The sequence below is a fragment of the Felis catus genome, chromosome A3 (genome assembly GCF_018350175.1).
Source record: "Felis catus isolate Fca126 chromosome A3, F.catus_Fca126_mat1.0, whole genome shotgun sequence".
Taxonomy (NCBI): Eukaryota; Metazoa; Chordata; class Mammalia; order Carnivora; family Felidae; genus Felis; species Felis catus.
The window spans coordinates 77433927-77454683 of NC_058370.1; the positions used below are offsets into that span (position 1 = coordinate 77433927).

Consider the following 20757-nt stretch of genomic DNA (forward strand, 5'->3'; position numbering starts at 1 on the left):
TTCATCAGCAATACGGGCACAATAATAGTGAGGTAATTCTTGGAAAGCACACAGCAGCAGAGTTTCAAAATCATACAGCTCAGTGATTATTGCATGATAATGTAAGATGTTAATGATAATGATGTAGGCTGGTTAGTCTATTTGGGTAGTGTTCCCTAATAGTCAAAAGACAAATATTTTGGCTGAAAATAGCTCCACAACCCCGAAGCTTTATTCTTAAAGAGAAATTCTTTTGGGCTTCTAAGGACTTATGGTCATTGAAAATTTCTTCATTCAATTCAAAACTAGCACTGAAGGTTGGTGGTTCTTAATTTTATTAGCTGTTATCAGGTAACACTTAAAAACCGATGAGTGAGAAGTATTCGAGTCTTTTTTGTAACTGTGTATTTACTGGTTTGGTAAGGTCGGAGAGAAAATATTATCTCTTCCTCCCACCTTCCTCTGCCTGTAGATCTAAGAAAATTCATTTACAGGACTCCGCTTCTTGTCAAACAGACTGCCTCAAATCCAATTTTTCCCCTGTGATTTTAAGAATTTGTTTCAGGAGGCCCGGCAGGACTGGCTTCTGTCTCAGGCTAGACAAGCCCACCAAAATGGCCATAGGGTAAGCTCTGAATGGCAAACTCTGCCCAGGGGGAATTCAGCAAGGATGGAGAAACCTCTTGGCCTCCTGCAGGGAGGGGGCTCTGAGGGTTCTCTCCTCACACTTTTGTTTCCCTCCTTGTCTCCTGTTCTCCCTTTCCTCACCTCTTAACAATTATGCCATTAAAAAAATCTTCCAGCTATAAGCCTTTTTTCATTCCTCTCCAGGAGATATGCTATCTCGCCTTCATGTTGGGAGTCTTGGAAGCCTGGGAGTTTGATGAAGAACTTCTCTAAGTAAAACCCAAAGAATCAGGAAGGACTCTTTCAACTCTAAGACTTCCAAAAGAGGAGGAAGAACCAGATAGTGTGAAAAGAAGGAAAACTCTAGCAAGAAAATTAAAATGGTTGGGTTTGTTCTTTCTTCTCCTCCTCCTTCTTCTTCATATTTTTCTTCTTCTCTTTCTTCTCCTTTGCCTTTTTCTTTGGTTGATGACTTCCTATTTTTTATTTGATTCAGCCTCTGGATCTTAACATAATACCTAATCATATACATAGCCTGTTCTTTTCCTATTTTTAAAAACATTATCTTCCCAGTTTTGTACACGTTGATGGACTTTTCCTTCTTATGTAGTTCATTAATGATGCAATTGCATAAGAAAGAAATTACATATGTTTGGAATGTGGATTTGCTTCATGTGTACAGGAGAGAAGGTACATATTTGAGAAATAAAGCAATTAAATTTCCAGGCAAATATTAAGACTGGAACAAATCAACAAAAATGATGTTCTAACTTCTAAAAATGCTGAATAAATGAATGGATGGATGCTTTCAGACTCAGCTCCAATTCTACATGTTTGAAGAACCACTCACTACCCTTTTTCTTCTTGGAAAGAATTCCCTGCTGTAGCTTAGCGCTTACGATACTGTATTATGATGCCTCTCCACTTACAGGCTGTAATCCCCTCGAGAGTGAGGATCTACCTAAGGGACTGGTCCACCCAGAGGATATTCATCAACATTTGCTGGCCTAACATTTGCTGTTCATCAACTTTTGCTGGAGGTGAAAGGGCAAAGAGTCATCAGTTGTTTGTAGGCTGGACATTAAAGTCTATGGAATGCAAAATACTCCAAAAATTGGGATCAGCCATTTGGAAAGGCAAAATTTTGTTGGTACTAAAGGAATGATCCTCCTTTGGCTGTCTGACCATTTTAAAGCAGATGTCAGAGTCACACTTTTATCATGTTTATCATCCTAAACACAAGTTACTTGAAACTTTGATGCACCTAAATAATGGCATTATCACTGATTAAAGAGATTAAAGTAAAACAAAGAATAAATCTCTCCAATAGGACACATCTTTTCTCTTTTTCTTTCTGTACGTCTCTAACCTAATTGGGTATATATGTGATATTATGAACGAACAATCAGCAGTACCTAAACAGGAGATGCACCGTGTTCACGCATCTTTTCCACCTTCTCAGCCACCCAGTAGGGGGCGCTGTACTGGATACGGTGAACTGTACAAAGAGGATTGAGAGGCTATATTTAAGCAGCTGGCTTTCTAATGGGGAAGGTGAAAATAATAGGCTTTAAAACAGAGAAGATTCAAATAATAATATCAACAACAACACTATCATTGAAATAATAGCTAACAGTTTAAAACTCTTATGATTTATCAGACATTGTGCCAAAAGCTTTATACACATTTTTCCATTTAATTTTCATAGTGATCCAATAAAGATCTTATTAATGGCCCCGTTTTATGGAGACTGAGATTCGATACAAGTTAAGAAATATACCTAGTCACACAGTTAGTGCCAGAGCTGGGAATTGACCCCAGAATCTATTGGACACCAGAGTCTATGTTCTAAGATTAAATCTAATAATGAAAAATTCAGGAGCTGGAAGCAGGAGGGGGACAGTTACTAGGTCACCCAATATATCTCAAGCCTAGGCAAGGACAACAGTTATTAAGGGGATTAATAGTAATAGTCTTTACCTATTATTATTATTTTTTTCATGGCGATGATAGTGTTGAAATAGTAAATCAGGATTTCTTACATTCTTACTTATGTGAAGGAAAGATATTGAGTGTCTTACTTGCAGATTATTCTTTTAGATTCTTTTTTATCCTTTTTCCAGCTTTCTTCTTTCCTTCCCTTTTGCTGTCTGATATTGATGCATCGCACTTCCATATCAGATCAAAAGCATATGGGATTTTGAACTTATTGACACTGTTCTGTTAAAAATTACATTTAGAAGCATGTTAAAAGGTCACCTCTCTGGTTACTTATTTCTTGACACTTTGCTAGCACGGACTGTAGCCTTGGTTCATTAGTCAAGGATATTAACAGCCAGGGTTCGGCTTTCTGAGGTCACATGGTACAGTCTGGGCCCACACATATTTCTAAGGCTTGTTAGAGTCTTTATACTTTAAGAATTTCCCATTAATCTCTGCCCAAGAAGTGCAATAATAGGTTAGTTAGTCATCAGATACAAATCAGAATCATTTCTACAAGTATCTTTAATAGCGTTCATTAGTTCTGTGCTTATGTTTTAAGGGAAATGAAGGCGGGGGAAGAAAATGCCCCCTCTCCAACACAGAACTTTTCCCTTCTTCAAGAGCATCTCATTTTGGAATCACTGAAATTAAGACACTGAGAATGTGCCAAATCAAATGCAGAAAATGTGCTTTTCCTGTGGAAATGAGGGCTCCTACAATCCTGACTTTTTTTTCACATAGAGGCATCATCTTTGATCATTATCAGATTTTACAACTCATTGTTCCCTTCCAGTCCTCAGGGTGAGAGGATCATGTAAATGGACAGGCAAACACTGGGATTACAGAAGGCATCCGATATTAATAATGGCAATAAAAAATGTTTACCTAACTTGAGTAGATTGTGTGTATAGATAGGATTTGTGTGTGTGTGTATGTGTGTGTGCATGTGTGTGTGCGTGTGTGTGTGTGTGTGTGTGTGTGTGTGGTGTTCCTCCCTCTCACTTGGAAAGGAAATATCAGAAGATCAGGAAACGCATTATAGGGTTTTTGTATGCAATATTAGTCCATTTCTTGGCGGACACCCAAATCTATTGTGGCGAGAAAGTAATAGATGAACTAACTAGGGACTCAGACTTACTGGCTAGTGTCCAAGAAACATTAAAAAATTGAGTACTGAACATAACAAGTAGGATGGTGCATGCAAATTTAGATGTCTTATTGAAAACAGCACATTTATTAATATATTAGACTTGTAGACGTGAGGGTGTTTTAATACCTACTCAGAAATTACTCATGGGTCGGCTTCACAGAAATATCACTTGCATAAGCATGAGCTTACAGAGATGGTGCCTGGCATGAGTGATCGTGGCTGGACTATTCTAAAGGAAACTGGGAAATAAGCAACATGTTATGGTCATCGGCAAGGCATCACCCTTCTTCTTAATTAACTAAACACTAATGTATTGAATGCCCACTATGTGTCAGGCCCTATTCTAATATGCTGGGAATACCCAGATAACATTTTAAAACATCATCACACAGGAACTGTTTTTTTTTTAAGTCAGATTTATTAAAATAGGATTTATGTACAGTAACATTTATCCTTCTTAGAGGTACATTTTGATGAGTTTTGGCAAATGTTTAAGGCATATAACCATCCTTATAATTAGTATACAGAACATTTCTATCTTCCAGAAATTTCCTGTTGATTCTCTGTGGTTAATAACCTCCTCTGATCCCCAGCCCCTGGCAACCATGAATCCAATTTCTCCTAGTTTTGCTTTTCCAAATGCCGTATAAATGGAATCAGACAAATCACAGCCCTTTGTATTTGTCTTCTTTCACTTAGCATAATGCTTTTCAGACTCATCCCTGTTTCATGTGTCAGTAGTTCATACCTTTTTATTGCTGAGTAACATTCTATTTGAGACATTAGCCAGTTGATGGGCTTTTGCATTGTATCCAGTTTGGTGATTATGGATAAAGCTACTCAAATATTTGTGTACAGGTCTGGTGCATTCTGTGGGTATATATTTTCATTTTCTTGTGTAAATGCCTAGTAGCAGGGATTGCTGGGTCATACAGTAAGTATGTGCTGAACTGCAAAAGAAACTTCTGAAGAGTTTTCAAAATCATTATCCCATTTTGTTTTCCCTCCACAATGTACGAGATTTATATTTATTTTATTTTATTTTATTTTATTTATTTTTTTAAAGAAAGGTAGACTGCCACATGCAGCACCTCATTTGGATGTGTCTGGAGTCTTGGAAGCTTGACTACCCTACGTTCTCCTACAAATGGACCTTGAGCATTTGTTTGGAAGTTCCAGCAGGGGAGTGCAGCTGCTTGTTTACCCTTGACCAAAGAAAGTCCTCCTATTGGGGAAAGTCGTCCTCTTGTCCTCTTCTACCAAGCACACAGCTTTGGGAGGGACACACATGGAGCAGCGAGGGAGGAAGGGGGGCACTTGCCTAGCTAGCCAGCTCAGCCGAATCAACCCTGGCAATCAGTGGGGTGACAGATGTTGCAGCCAGATCGCCCTCACATCCAATGTACGAGATTTTTAGATGATCCACATTTTCGTCAGCACTGGGTATCATCAGTCATTTTAAGTTAAGTTATTTTAATCTGTATGTGATGGTATCTCATTACTGTGTATACATGCAGCTCACTAATGACTAAATGCTGAGCATTTTTGCATGTGCTTATTTACCACCTATATCTCTTTGGTACAAATCTTTGGTTTAGATCTTTTGCCATTTTTTTTAATTGGGTTTTGCCTTCTTCTTATGGACCTGTTCTGAGAATTTAAACATTAAATGGAGATAACTACCTCACTGCATTTTTGTGAAAGTGAATGAAATATGCATATTAAAGTTCTTAGCATAATCCCTAATATATTATAAGTGTTATATAAATAACTATTATTGCATTAGTATTATTGTGAGACAGTATTCATGTTCTAAGGTGCTCACCATCTAGTTATCAATGGCTTCCACTTTTTTCTAGATCAAGTCCCACCCCATCCTGGTCATAATCCTACCTGAGACTCCACCAAGTTTTGATAAAGTCCTAAATGATAATTAAGACATTACATGGTAATAGATAATTGTATAATACTACAGGGCTGTCTTTATTGCTTAAAGATGGAAATATCACCTAAAACCTAGGGGCTACGGTGAAATGACAGGTTGCTGGACTTGGTTTGTTGTGCAATGACTTTGATCGTTGACACTAAATTTCTTGGCTTGCAACAAGTGATACCTTAGAGGACCACATTCTGAGAAGGCAGGGCTCAGTGCTTCTAAAATATTTGAGGAGGGCCATGGGGACTGAACAAGGGAATGTCACTTCTCTAACAGTTATAAGGATAGAAATGAAAAGGGAAGCCCTATTGGCTAATAAACAGATGGGGGAAATACGTTCCACTCCACTGATGATTTAGAGAATGCAAATTAAAACAATATTACATACTATTTTACAACTCTTAGAGAGGTAAAAATGGAAGACTGATAACACTAAGAATCTTGACAATGTAAGAAATTGGTAAAAAGCACTTAAAAAATTTTTTTAACATTTTATTTATTTTTGAGAGAGACAGAGACAGAGTACAAGTGGGGCAGGGGCAGAGAGAGAGGGAGTCATAGAATCTGAAGCAGGCTCCAGGCTCCAAGCTGTCAGCACAGAGCCCGATGTGGGGCTCAAACTCATGAACCGTGAGATCATGACCTGAGCCGAAGTCGGACGCTTAACCAACGGAGCCACCCAGGCGCCCCAGTAAAAACCACTTTAGAGAGAAATTTGGTAATAATGAAAAACATTGAAGATGCCCATTTCCTACCACCCAGGAACGTGACTTCTAGGTGTCCATGTTAGAGAAATGTTCTCATGCTGTATAAGGAGATATGTTTAAGGGTGTTCACTACAGCACTGTTAACATACAAAGCATTCACCTGTTCTTTACTACTAATCAATATTCATATAAACAATTTCTAATCTTTAATTAGATCCATATCTTTTCTTTTTTCTTTTTTTTTCTTTTTTTAATGTTTAATGTTTATTTATTTTGAGAGAGAGAGAGAAAGAGAACACAAGGGGGGAAGGGCAGAGAGAGAGAGAGAGAGAGAGAGAGAATTCCAAGCAGGCGCCACACTGCCAGCACAGAGCCCAATGTGGGGCTCGAACTCATGAACTGTGAGATCATGACCTGAGACAAAATCAAGAGTCAGACACTTAACTGATTGAGCCACCCAGGTGCCCAGTCTTTTGTCTAGAAGTTACTTTCTCCTGAAAATCTACCATGACTCTGTCATAAGCTAGCATTCTTATCTAATGTGTATTAGGAGCCCTGGAATCACACAGAGATGTTTCTATTACCTAAGTAAATTCAGCGTTGTACACAAGACAATCTGCACTCTGCAGGCAGATTTGAAAAGAAGATGCAAGAACTCTTTAAGGAGCAAATTGGGAAATTTAGATAATTTCTTGCTGAAGTGCTTAATATCTGGTAATATGAGTACTTGAAATGTCTTTAAAACGCCAGTTGGGAAAGGAAAGAATTACATTTTCTAGAGAAAAACCTTGATTCACTAGAGCCCTCAAATAAGGAGTCTGCACCCTCTGGTTTCCTCTCAGAAAGGGGGAAATAATCACACCATAAGTTCATATTAAGTACTAGTCAAAAAATTAAATCAATGCACCTTCAGAAACACTTCCTAAACCTCCTACACTTCCATGTGAGTCTTAGATGATTATTGGCATTTAGTGAGTTAACAGTAAGCTGGAGGTCTTGAAAGCACCTCAATGATTCAAAAAATTGGTTTTGCTCAAGGTGCTATCTAATTACGAAGAATAATAAAGCTTTTGAAAAACATGATTTGAAACAATAAAGTCTGGGTTTGGGGGTGTCAGCTCTAAATTATCAAGAAAATTTATGTTTTACACATATCCATTCAGTAACTCAAAACTTCAGATAATGTGTATCAAAGGCAAGGCTGCCAAACCAATCTACTATACATTGCTAGAACCAAAATACACTGTGAAATATTTTTGCCAAAAAAGGAAAGTATGCATGTTATTTCTCACAATAACTCTAATTCTACTGGCAAAAAAAAGGACAACCTATATTCTTCAAAGATGTTTATTGTGATGTTATATTAAGTAACAAAATATTTCAAATAGTATAATACCCCAAAATGGGATTGATTGAACCATTGAGCACATTCAATTACTTGAACATTATTCAGCTATTCAATATGCTGAGTTGAAAACAATATATCAACAAAAATGGAGGGCATGATATATATAAAAATTCTGTGTCTATGCTATGATTATAATTATGCCAAATTTATGAGTTCACGTGAACAGGAATTTCAGAGAAGGCGGCAAATAGCCATTCATTCTGTGGCCGTTTGGGGGTCATGGAAGAAATGATTATTTTTTAAAACATTTTGTAACTTTTACCTTTTTCTGTTATTTTAAGAGAATGGTAAACACAACACCCTATTCCTTGAGTACGCTGATTTATTTAGGGCTCCTCTCTACACACAATGGCCAACATTAACGTGAGTTTTCTGAAGATATTTAGAATAAAATGAATCTACAGTCTTTGCAAAGAGGCTATAGTTTTCTCCCATAAATCACACCTCCTTTTAAAAGGAAGGAATCTTTCTCTTCTTTTCCTTTGGGCTCCAGCAGGTGGGATCACCTACAAAAGATATATTTGCAGTACCTGTTTCCCTACATCAGCTAAGCTTTTCCTGAGTTTGTATAATCAAAACAACTTTAAAAAAAATAAATAAAGATCAGAAAAGGTGGACTTCTGAGCTGAAAGAGTTTTCTTAAACTCTCACGGCTCTAATTGTTACATGCAAATTGTTCAATAAATAACGCTGACCATAAAAAGAAAAGATATTAATTAAGAAAAGGATTTAGGCTGACTCAGTCTCATACATGAGACAAAAGGTTAAGTAAATGCCAAGGCCGCTGTGCCTCTTCAAACAATGAATATTAGTTTTAGAATCATTAATGTCTGCTTAGAAAACAGAGTCATATTGGAGACTTGTATGCCAAAATAACCAAGAACAGAGCTGATTCTTTTCAATCTGAAGCAAAATAATTCTCCACCTGAGGGCTGAATGTATACCATTAAGAGTGCTAGCTACCACAGCAGGGACTGGCACTTTTAACGTAGCTAAAGCGAGATCGTGTTTTTCTTGACTATGGTAACTTACACGGTTAACACGGTTAATAATACGGATCAGCAAGGTCTGGATCAACTTTGCTGAGGAAAAGCAGGGCTGACTGGTGTTGGGAAGCCATTCCAGTCTCTGATGTGGTTATAGCAGAATTCCCAAGTGCAGGCCAGTAAGGGACAGGAGTGAACGCAGGACTGGGCAGCTGTCTGCCCCTGGCCAGGCATGCTTCCTCTCAGAGCAAAGAAAAGGTATCTTCAAAGCAAGATACTTTGCAGACTCACCTCAAAATCCCCAACTGGTTGAGCCTTTGATACTTCCTATATCAATCTGTAAATTCTGCAAACTAGCCTTTATTTTGTAGTGCATTTTTCTACGAAGGTTATTCTTCAGTCACTTTCTAATTTCTACCAGAGGTAGGTCCTCCACTCTGCTGCGGTTGAGGTGAACAGGAAGGGGAAGGTTTTGGTGCCACTTGCATTTTGATAGAGTTTGTAAATATAATTTATCTTTCTACTGTTTTCATTGAGTTTTCCAAATACCTTGGGAGATCATAATGCCTCTCTCAAGCCAGAATAAGTCTTTTAACATTAATACTTCCCAGTATGGGCATAAGTAATTCGCATTTACAAATTTGGGGAAGTGAAGTGTGATTTTCAAATTCTAAAATTGAGAGCTTTTGGGGGGTAGTAAATTAGTTCATAATTATTGCTAATGTTAATTTGTATAGAAAATATATTTAATATGTAAGTTTTAAAAATCCTCTCAAATCCCTTCTGTGTTAAATATCTGTGGTACTGGAAATAACTGGGGTTCAACAAATGCCTTTTGTCTCAAGTTCTATTTTGCTGGCTGTCTAAATATGTGCATTCCTTTAAAAGACAATTCAACCCCTGCACCTAATGCATATATTTTTATAATGTTGGATTCAGAAATCAGATTTTTATTTAGCTAAATACAGAAAATAAAGGCTTGCGATTCCAGAGTGATCCCACTGATGATTGAAGTAGATCCTAGGGTGTGCAAGGTAGAGGACTCTTAAACTGGATCAAGAAATATGCATGAGAAGTGACATGACAGGAGGCGGGGGAGACCCAGGTCACATGTCGGCTCCTAAGCTACTTGGCAAAGCAGGTTCAGTAAGGCATTTCACCAAGTCCTGCCCTAGTTTCTCCACTTTGAAATTTAGATAATACAACCTGCCTCCATTCTGCCCTTCTGGTTCCCTTCTCACTTCATAGACATATTTTGTGAGATTAAAGAAAATGTATAAAGAAACAAAGCAACAACAAAACTGTTGGTTGGTAGGGAAAACAATTTTTTTTAATGTTTATTTATTTTTGAGAAAGGGAGAGACAGAGCATGAGTGGAGGAGGGGTAGAGAGAGAGGGAGACACAGAATCCGAGCCAGGCTCCAGGCTCTGAGCTGTCAGCACAGAGCCCGACGCGGGGATTGAACTCATGAGCTGTGAGATCATGACCTGAGCCAAAGTCAGACGCCCAACCAACTGAGCCACCCAGGTGCCCCAGGGAAAAAAAAAATTAACGTGAGATAGCTTCTTAAATATCTTTATGAAAGCATGATAAAATGTCAGAGCATTTTTTGTTTTTATGCTCTAAATAGCTGATCATGAATATGATAGAGACTATTTATTTTTCTCATTATAGAGTCCTTACTAAATGGTTAACTCAATTACCATAATTTCAACTGCAAGAAATTTATACATAAACATTATGTATATAATGCATATATATCACACATATATATTACATATATAAAATATATATGAATTATGAATATATGATGCATATATATACTTTAGATATGTGTTTATATGTGCATATGCATATGTATTTGTGTGCATACATACATATACACACACACTGGATGGTGAAGTCACATGCTGTGTGTGTGTGTGTATGTGTATGTACACTCCAGACACAGACACAGGACTAAAAGGAAGAACTTTTCCTTTGAAGACTTCTCCAGAAGCAGCTGGCAAACGATGGAACTAAATCAGACAGGACAGTCTTATATGAAGGTCCTTTTGTTAAACTCTCTTGGGTTAGAATTCAAAACAAATTGTTTCTATGCTGAATCATCTTCATAGAAAACAGCTACAGTTAAATAGACCTGGCCATAGAGGTGGTAGACATTGGGGACTTTGCATCTAACAGAAGGTCCTGAGCCTTTGATAGAGCCAAGTGGATAGAGAGTGAAGTCTCCTGTTGGTCTTCCTCGACGCTGGAAGGGAGTGAGAGGTGGACATGGCTGTATAAGCCAAAATTAATACATCAGGGATGAATGAAGGGAGTGGTGCATAATGGGAAATAGTGAGTGAAGTGCAGAGAGGAAAAATAAAAATGGAGCCAGCATACATGTATAGAGTGAAATCAACGAGGAGGAGCTCAGAAGGTGACAGATGGAGAGGCAGAAGCAAACAAACAAAACGAGGGACCCCAATTAAGGAGACAAATGGGATAAAGTATAAAAATATGCAAGGAGTGGGAAGTGAGCCAAAGAAGGAGCCTGTTCACTAGGGTGGAGAGCGAATTGCAGGGAGCAGGCGCGACTGGCTTAGGGTGAAGATGGACACAAAGAAGGGACAGCAAATGAGAGGGCAGCAAGGGTAGAGGATAGAGGGCACCAGAGAGCATGGAGCATCCTGTGAAGTCATAAATTCATAAACAAAGGTGCAGAGACACTGGGGGGAAAGGGAACAAGAGAAAACTCTAGAAGAATACAAAATTCTATCTTTAACACACAGGCATGTTGATTGTGTTGGGAGTCCCCTCTGCGGAGGGAAGACGTTGTCTTCCCTTTGGGGGAGGTGAGGAACACTAAACATTGCAAGAAGTCTGCTATACAACCACTGATGACTGAGCAAAATGAGGAAGGTATGTTTCAGTACAAAGCTCGTGGTGGGAGCAGTCAATGCTATGGGTTTGGAGGCTAGAGGAGACCAACTTGGCAAGAGACATTCATAAGATTTTGATGAAGTCTTGAGCTAGGGCTCAAAGGAGAGGTGATTTTCCACAGCAGTAGAGAGATGGCCATTCTATTCTTTGGTCCTAGAACCGTCTTGGGGGGTGTGACATTTGTTAAGTGAGGGAGGTCCTGAACTCCTGACCACCATCACCTCTACTGCCTTAAATTACCTTTCTCAGATGTGGTGCTGGCACCAGAAGCTGCCAATGTAAGCCCAAATAAGTTATTTTCTTTCACATCCGTGTGCTTGGAATGATAATGTTACCTCCTGGTTTATCCACCCTGTTCTATCCAGAACATCTTCATCCATAAATCCTCCACCCACCCTTCTAGGCCTAAGTCAAACACTACCTGCTCCTCCTCTCACTATGAAGTTAATTAAAGTGTTCCAGTTAAAGTTCCTGCAACTTGTCTGAGCATGGAAGGCCACAAATAGTTGCTAGTTCCCAATCCTCTGGATGGGAGAATACAGAGGATTGGCCCACTCAGACTTCATTTCCCTTTTCTTCTGTTTGAAGAAACTTTGTTCTCAGTTTCCCTGATGGCCACAATGCTTCCCTGTGAATTAAGTTCAGCCATATCTCTACCTGTAAGACTTGGAAGGAGGGAATGGCCCCTGGGCTGTTTTTGTAGGGACATAAGCCCTGAAAGCATGAGGCTCATCTATGGTGGCACTGCTTGTCAATTTTCCAGTTTCCTGAATATTGACGGGCACGTGGGGTGGTGACAGGGGCAATAGCAGCTCCTTAATCCCAGTGCCTTTTCTAGTTTACAAACAGCCTTAGAGGTAGTAGCTCCTCTGGAGGGCCCACATTGTGGGAGACATTCCCGAACGCTCAGGCCAGACCCTGAGCTTTAATTCTTCTGCCATTTTATAAGTACCCAATTTCCTGTATTAAATTCTTTCCACTGAAAATATTCTGCATATTTTCTGTTTCCCTGTTGAGACTCCACTCCTACCCTAACACAAATATGGATACAAACAGCTATAGCAGTTTGGACCCTCCGTTGTAAGGCAACAATATATCCCATTGTGTTCCACAGTTAATTACACATGAGCTACACAAGTTTCTTGCTTTTTATGCTGTGTGTCCATCAGTACACCATAACGTAAAACACAGCGCCAAATATGGAGTAGGATATCCACAAAAAATGGAATAAATCACTGCATTCTTTTCTCAGTATAAGATCCCAGGCAACGTGGAAATTACCTAAACTATTTTTTGTTCTTCTCCTGACACATCATACCATTTCTAGCTTGCCAATATGTTTCCTATTAGAGTGCCTTATTATCAAGGTTGGGGGTAGGTTTCCATGACCTTGCAACCCCTTTCCTGATGACCATCTCAGCTGCCTGGGAATGGGATTTCAGATACCAGTTTGCTTGTGGAGAATTCTTTATGTTGAGATGGAGTAGGTACACAGGAACCAGCTTGAATTTTGAGAACAGCGCCCACATAATGAAGTAATAAAATGATGCCAAAGGATTTTATTGTTGCTGGCTACTTCTACAAGTCTTATCATAATTTCTGTAATTAACATATCTGTATTTGTAGTTAAAACATAAACCAGAACTAATAAGAGATCATAAGCTTGAGTTTTATAAGCCGCTTCTACCCACAGGCCTTGGGAATTTTGAGATGTTTTAGCCCGTTTATGATGCGGCTCTTATCCTCTTTAGGCTTCAAGTCACAAATATTGAGTTCATGTTTGTTTGTTTGTTTGTTTTTACCCAATTTGCAAATTGTCTTGCTCTCTATCGTTATCAATTAGCAAAGACTGCAGCAAAATATTTTTGTTATTGTTAATTTTCTTTACCCTACATACCAAATTCCTAGACCATCCTAAGTACTTGCTTAAGCAATATAAAAACGAAATAATGGAAGTTGGAAAAGCTAAGACCAGTCAGTATACCGACGCATTGCTGAAGACCAGTCCGAGTCCAGAACAAAAACAAGAAACGTCATGGCGTATGAAAATGCCACTCCTCAGTCTTGTAAGTGGTTTTCAAAATGTATGGCCAAGAATTGTTTTTTCGACTCTGCCATTCTTCTTCTTCCCACTCATTCCCACTCTGCACAAGTGCACATGTCATTATATTCCAACAAACTCAAACAGCCACTTGGCAAAGATATATTTGGTTTCTCCCCAAATGCCCATATGTCCGTGTCATGCAGATGCAAATGTTACTGGAAGAAGATATGGAATGCAGTAAATGCCAGGACGTTCTAAGCGTGTTGACTTGTGCTCTTGATGGCATCATCACTTACCTGGGTACTCCCCTAGCTCAATCCTAATTTCTTGCCTTGTCCTTTAGTAAGGATATCACTGAAATTCATAAGTGTTACATCCTTTCAGTCACTGAGAAGCTATATAATTAAGAAACTGGAAAGTGTGAGGAAGAGGCAACCATTTCCAGTTAGCTTGCATTTGTCTCAGAAAGAGGCTGAGGCCATCAGAGAAGCCAGCTTTTTAACTAAAGGGGTCCCCATCCTACAGACAAATGAAACACACCTTTCACTCGTTAATTCATTCGTCCATTTTCTATGTGCTAACCACGAGGATTATTGAGATGAAGAAATATGGATTCAGCCTTCAAGAGCTCATTGCTTCCTCAGGGAGACAGACACATCGGCGCACCTGTCCTACCTGGTGAAAACTTCCTGCCGTGGAGGCATCAGCCAGTGCATTCTGGGAGCAATCAAGCAGGGGCAGCTGAAAGAGGATCCCTGAACATGTTCTCAGCAAATACGCGAACTTCTCTCAAAATGTGTTACAGTGGCACTGGAGGACAAGTTGATGTCATTATATTCCTTTTGGAGAAAAAAAAAAAAAAAACCTGAGATTTAGAAAAAAACTGGAAGTAAACTTCCCCACAGCCATCATACAGAGCTGAGATTAGAACCGTTTCTGAAGGCACAGTGACTCAGCCCAACAAAATAGATGTGCTGTTCCAGCATTGCTTGGCAAAAAGCCCTCCTTGCCATGAGTAGAAAAGATGCTACATTTTGTTTCATATTCAAAATATGTTATATAACCCAGTTGGAATTCACTGAAACTATGTTCTCACTTCATTCCAGACCCTCAAGGGACACCTGGAAGTGAATTGTGGGCAATGAACCATCTGTTTTTCTGTTCAGCCTTTCCTTTCCAAAGTCAGTTCTTCCCCTATTTGTGGTAAGGTGACTACCATTTCCCTGTTATGCAAAAGCAAAGGCCCAGGATCAACTGTGAGGCCTTTCTTTTCCCTTCCCACTCCTATCCGTTCATGACCTAATGTATACACATTCTTTCAGAGAGTCACATACCCAGAAACACACTTATCTTCTTTTCTGTCTCCTGTCTCCATTCATGTAACATCCTGACCCTTCCAATGGTATCCCACTACCTGTTCGGCTCTAAGCTCTCCTGATTTATACTGCCTGATTTGTCTTCCTACAGTTCTCCTGTCATCAATTAATCATCCACCTTGTGCCAAACCCTTAAAGTCTCTCTTCTACTTGAAAGAGAAAACACTTAGCCTGACCACTAACAGCTCTCCAGGCTCATGTTCTCTGGCCCTCTTCTTTCTTTCTGTTTTTAAAAATAAGATTTGCCTGTTCTTTTTTTTTAAATGTTCATTTATTGATTTTGAGAGAGAGAGAGAGAGAGAGGGAGAGAGCGAGCGAGTGGGGGAGGGGCAGAGAGAGAGGGAGAGAGAGAATCCCAAGCAGGTTCCAGGTTCTGCACTGTCAGCACAGAGCCTGATGTAGGGCTTGAACTCAAGAACCATGAGATTATGACCTGAGCCAAAATCAAGAGTTTTTTCTCATATTTGATCATGCTGCTGTTCTTTCCTGGGTTGCTTTACATCTATTCTTCCAGATCCCTCCTTTTGACAAGGCTCCACCTCAGCCTCTTGAAATCTTTCTTGATTGTTCTAGTTAATCACATCTTCCTTCCACTCAGAACCCTCAAAGACTTTAAAAGGTGTACCCTTAATTTGGCCCTCACCTTAGCAGAACTGGTCAGAAAATACTCTTTTACACCTATGTGTCAAATCTTCCCAAATATTTATCGATGACTTAATACACTCCAGTCATTGTGAGAGATGTCTTACTTATACCATCTTTCAGAGCATGAGTGTGGGAGGAGCAGAGAGAGAGGGAGACACAGAATCCCAAGCAGGCTCCAGGCCCTGAGCTGTCAGCACAGAGCCCGACATGGGGCTCGAACTAGTGACCTGTGAGGTCATGACCTGAGCTGAAGTCACACGCTTAACTGACTGAGTCACCCAGGTGCCCCTCTTTTTATTTTTTTAAATTTTTTATTTAATTTTTTTTAACTTATACTATCTTAGTAAAATCTTGCAAAAATCTCAGGAGTCAGTATCCCATTTTCGGATGAGAAAACCAAGAAGAAAAGTCCCTGACGGACCTAGAGCCACACAGCTAGTTAGCATCTGAGCTGGACTAGAGTTCAGGTCTGTCAGAAGGCAGGTCCATGAAGTTTCCACTGTGATATTATAATATGAACTCTTTGATAAAAGGACCGTGTATAGGACGTCTTTAGAACCCACCAGCAGTGAACATACTGCAAATCCTTAATGGTATGTACTAATAAAGTTTTTCATTCTAAGGGTGCTCTGTAACCTTCGTTTTAAAAGGGACGGCGACAATAGCGTTCAGGCCGATGACAGGCTCTAAATGTTCAGCTACATGTGGAGTCGGCAAAGTACACACCTGTTTTCATTTCAGAACTGCACACCAATTTCCTTTCCTAAGAGAAGTGCAAGAAAGCCGATTTGTCCATGGGTGGGGGAAAGAAGATCGTAGAAACCTCTCTCATCAGTGAGAAGAGAGGCCTCAAATTGTGTCTGCCAGCCCTTTGCTCCTCACCATTTGATTTGGGGTTAGGGTGCTGGCCCATGTCTCCCAGTTGATTCTTTGACGAAGACGATGGTGACGCCAACACTGTGAGCTGACAGTGAACGGCTCTTTGAGAGTTAGTCCACCACAAAAACCTACCGCTGTTTTGCTCCAGTAAAGTGGGGTCACCACGTGGCCCCAGTGAAAGTGATAACCTGCTAATGTGGTCACTGTGCCAGACAGGAGTGGCAAATCCTACTTGAAACGAGTCTCCTTTGGCTGTAGAGAAGTCTTCATTAGACCAGATTAGAAACAGGAGTGTCAAGAATCTGAAGTTTCTCAAAACACTGAAAGAGAGATGTGACTTGCTTTATGATCAAAAAGTTCACGTCTGTAGAGCCAGTGATTAAGGAAATTTTTCATAAAACTCAAGAGGTTCTGTGAAGATTCTGGTGACTAAGAATGTCACTCTCTGTGATGAAAAATAACTAGAGTCAGGTTGAAGAATAATGTTTGCATCTTCACTGTGTGGGTTCAAGAACTATATTCCACTAGAGTTAGCTAATATTATGCAAGCTTTGAAAAGAGAGATGTTTTGTGACTAGGATAACCTACGGAGAATAAAAAGTCTGATTTGATGAAAAGCCTCTGGTAAAATTAGAACCTGTTTCTATGCTTATTCAAGGAAAATAGAAAGTAATGAAAATTAAAAGAGTGGCAGAAGAATCTTGCAAAAATCCTGACAAGATGGCAATCTAGAATTCAATAGAGTTGATTTTGTCTTTCTCTATGGTTTCATCAGCTTTTTTTCCTCTTCCTTTCCATTTCTTTTTCTTTCTGTCTCTCTCCAATAAAGACGCATTTCTTAGTAAATTCATTATATGCATAAAAGCAGTATTTTCAGGGAGAGCATGCAAGCTTGTAAAGAAGAGCAATGGGAAGACCGTGCTCGTCAGCAACCTATCAACAAGCAGTTACTACTTGGTGCACACTGAATTCAAGGGGCAGTGTAAGGAAAGAAGTGGCTGATTTTAGACAAGCTTCAAGGATCTAGCCTGGCAGATGCATTTGTGTGGGTATCGTGATTTGGAAACTATTTATCATATCAAGAGCCAGGAATAGAACTTGGACGCTGACATGTTTAACACAGAGGGCCGGGAGCCCCTGAAGCCCGAGCACAGGGCACAGAGCACAGATTCAAGTGTTAACCACAGAGGACGGTTAATATCAATGTCAGGGGACACGGAGTTAATCAGTTTGGACCAGCATTCATTAATTGATGAAATCTAATGGGTGCCATACTCTGTGCTCGACAGACTTCGTAGTGAAAACACAGGCCTGTGTACAGCCAGTGGACCACGTCAGACTCTGAAGTCAAAGCTGAGAGCCCATGAGAAACACTCAAGAGAGACAAGTGAGTTGCAGAAGTCTTAATCCCGAAGCCCTTGGGAAAAACACCCTGAGGCTGCTGTTGAACCAACTGCCCTAAATCATGGTCTGCAGTGTTCAGAAGATCAATGTCTTATCGCCGGACAGGTCTGAACAGGCCAGGGTTTCGGTCTGACTCTGCAAACCAGGAGCATCCCAGGTCACTGAGGACCTTTCCCTTTGTTGCTCAGTCTAGTGCACAGGAAAGAAATAAATAGTCACAGAAAGGTGTGGACTGCAGGGACCTCTCCCAGTGGTGCCCTACGAAGTGGCAATTATAGACATGAAGCATCTAGTACAGTTCCTGGTGAACACTGAAGTCTAGACTGAATACTAATGTCTATCTTGCAGTTACTAATTGGGTAAACCACAGCCCACTGACCGTCTGTATCTACATTTATAAAATGGGCATCATAACACCTTCTGCGTCTGATCTTGTTCTGATTGTCCTCCGCTCTGTTTTGCTCTGCTCTGCTCTATGTTGCAAGAGGCTGACCCTGCAAGTGCATTTATCTGTTTCCTGGCCAATGGGAGGGAGGCACTCATGGGAGAATGGAGGGCAGGAGAAAGAGAGATACCAGGGTATTTTTTCCCACAGTCTCACTGCCTTGGCGGGCATTTCCAGAAGTAACTGTGTCTCCTCTGTGGTTCTGGTTCCCTCTGGGCTCTTGTAATTCTATCTTCTTCCTTTCCCCACCAATAGGAAGGTGTCTCACCATCTTTTTTGGCATCTCAGCTCTTGCATTCCCTGTGTTATCAATTTACTATCTTATATTCTCGTTGTTACCAACTGTCCATCTTAAATCCACTCTGTGATAAATATGTAGAAGGTTTCTTTTTCCTGCTTGGATTCTGACCAATGCACCTTTTTCACAGTGTTCTTATAAGGAGTTGTGGTAGTGCTCACTTTGGCAGCACATATAATAAGGAGTAGTGGTAATTTCAGACATGAAGCCTCTAGTACAGTGCCTGGTGGATAGTAAAGTGCTCAGGTATTTGCCCACTAGATACGGTTGTCAAAGCAAGACCTGCTTTATGTTGGTCCCCTGAGTCCCTATTTTAGGCTCCATCTCCAGTCGTCCTTCATTGTGCACTTAACTCTGCGTGGCATTTGTTTGGTAACAACATATACATGCTTTTGCATGTGAGCTTAGATAATATCTTAAAAATTTTTTAATGTTTTATTTACTTTTGAGAGAGAGAGAGAGAGACAGAGTGCGAGCAGGGGAAGGGCAGAGAGAGAGAGACAGACAGACAGAATCTGAAGCAGGCTCCAGGCTCTGAGCTGACAGCACAGAGCCCGATGCAGGGCTCGAACCCACGAACCATGAGATCATGCCCTGAGCCGAAGTCGATGTTAACCGACTGAGTCACCCAGGCACCCCGAACTAAGATAATATCTTAAAATTAATGTTTTATTCCTTTCATGGCCCTAAACATGCTAGGAATAGCAGGCCTCGATTAAATGTCTGATGCTGGAAAGAAAGCCTTGAAATTTACTTCTCTCTCCACTCTTAGTGTAGTTTGTGAGATTACCCTGTTTCCCAGGTGGTCTGAGGGTGGGCATCCCCTCCCTGAGCCCATGTGATGCTTTCTCACATAGCCTGAGGGTTGTGTGCAGGAGCCCGTGGCAACTGTGACAGATCCTGGAAATCTATCACAGGCCAAGTTTTTTTGAGCACAGTGTAAGCATCGGTGTTGAGTTCACCTAGAGAAATAAGAGCAGTACATTGTCATCATTACTTACAGGTGTCTTGTCCGCCTATGGGATACCATGTAGCCCTTTGCCTAGAAGCACAATTAGCATCTTTACTGCCTATTTCATTGTTAAAACTCAGATGTGCTGAATAGGCCTCCCAACCATCATTTGTCCTCAGTATAAATACTATTTTCTTGAGAACTGGGATACTAATTAAGAGACACCCCTTTGTATCATGTTTGCCATGATATTTAAACTCTTGAGTCACAGTGTCCTCCTCTGTAAAACTGGGAAAATATTACCTTCCTACTAATATTATTTTCAGAATTACAAGTATATGTAAATTTTTTTTTTCAAATCAAGGGATCCAAAGATGCCAGCACCATTCAATGGGGAATGAATAGTCTTTGCAGCAAACGGTGGTGGGAAAACTGGATATCTGTATGCAAACGACTGAAGTTGGACCCTTACCTAATACCATGCACAAAAATTAACTCAAAATGTGTCAAAGAACAAAATGTAAGACCACAAACTATAAAACTCTTAGAAGAAAATAATGGACAGGGGAGCCTGTGTGGCTCAGTCAGTTAAGCATCTGACTCTTGATTTCAGCTCCAGTCATGATCTCACAGTTCATAAGGTTGAGCCCCACGTCAGGCTCTGTGGGATTTTCTCTCTCTTTCTCTCTTTCTCTCTCAGAATAAATAAACTTGAAAAGAAAAGAAAAGAAAAGAAAAGAAAAGAAAAGAAAAGAAAAGAAAAGAAAAGAAAAGAGGACAAAAGTTTCATGACAGGGGCGCCTGGGTGGCGCAGTCGGTTAAGCGTCTGACTTCAGCCAGGTCACGATCTCGCGGTCCGTGAGTTCGAGCCCCGCGTCGGGCTCTGGGCTGTTGGCTCAGAGCCTGGAGCCTGTTTCCGATTCTGTGTCTCCCTCTCTCTCTGCCCCTCCCCCGTTCATGCTCTGTCTCTCTCTGTCCCAAAAATAAATAAACATTGAAAAAAAAAAAAGTT

The 20757-nt window shown here is 40.2% G+C and overlaps 1 long non-coding RNA gene across 2 annotated transcripts in view; it reads right to left on the reverse strand.

The window, feature by feature from the left end:
- The window catches only part of LOC123384471, a 221309-nt gene that overhangs the window by 81486 nt on the left and 119066 nt on the right, over positions 1-20757 (reverse strand). For both annotated transcript variants that reach the window (XR_006595593.1, XR_006595592.1), the window contains one exon: positions 14422-14585. This is a non-coding gene — a long non-coding RNA (uncharacterized LOC123384471). The remainder of the gene's footprint in view (positions 1-14421; positions 14586-20757) is intronic.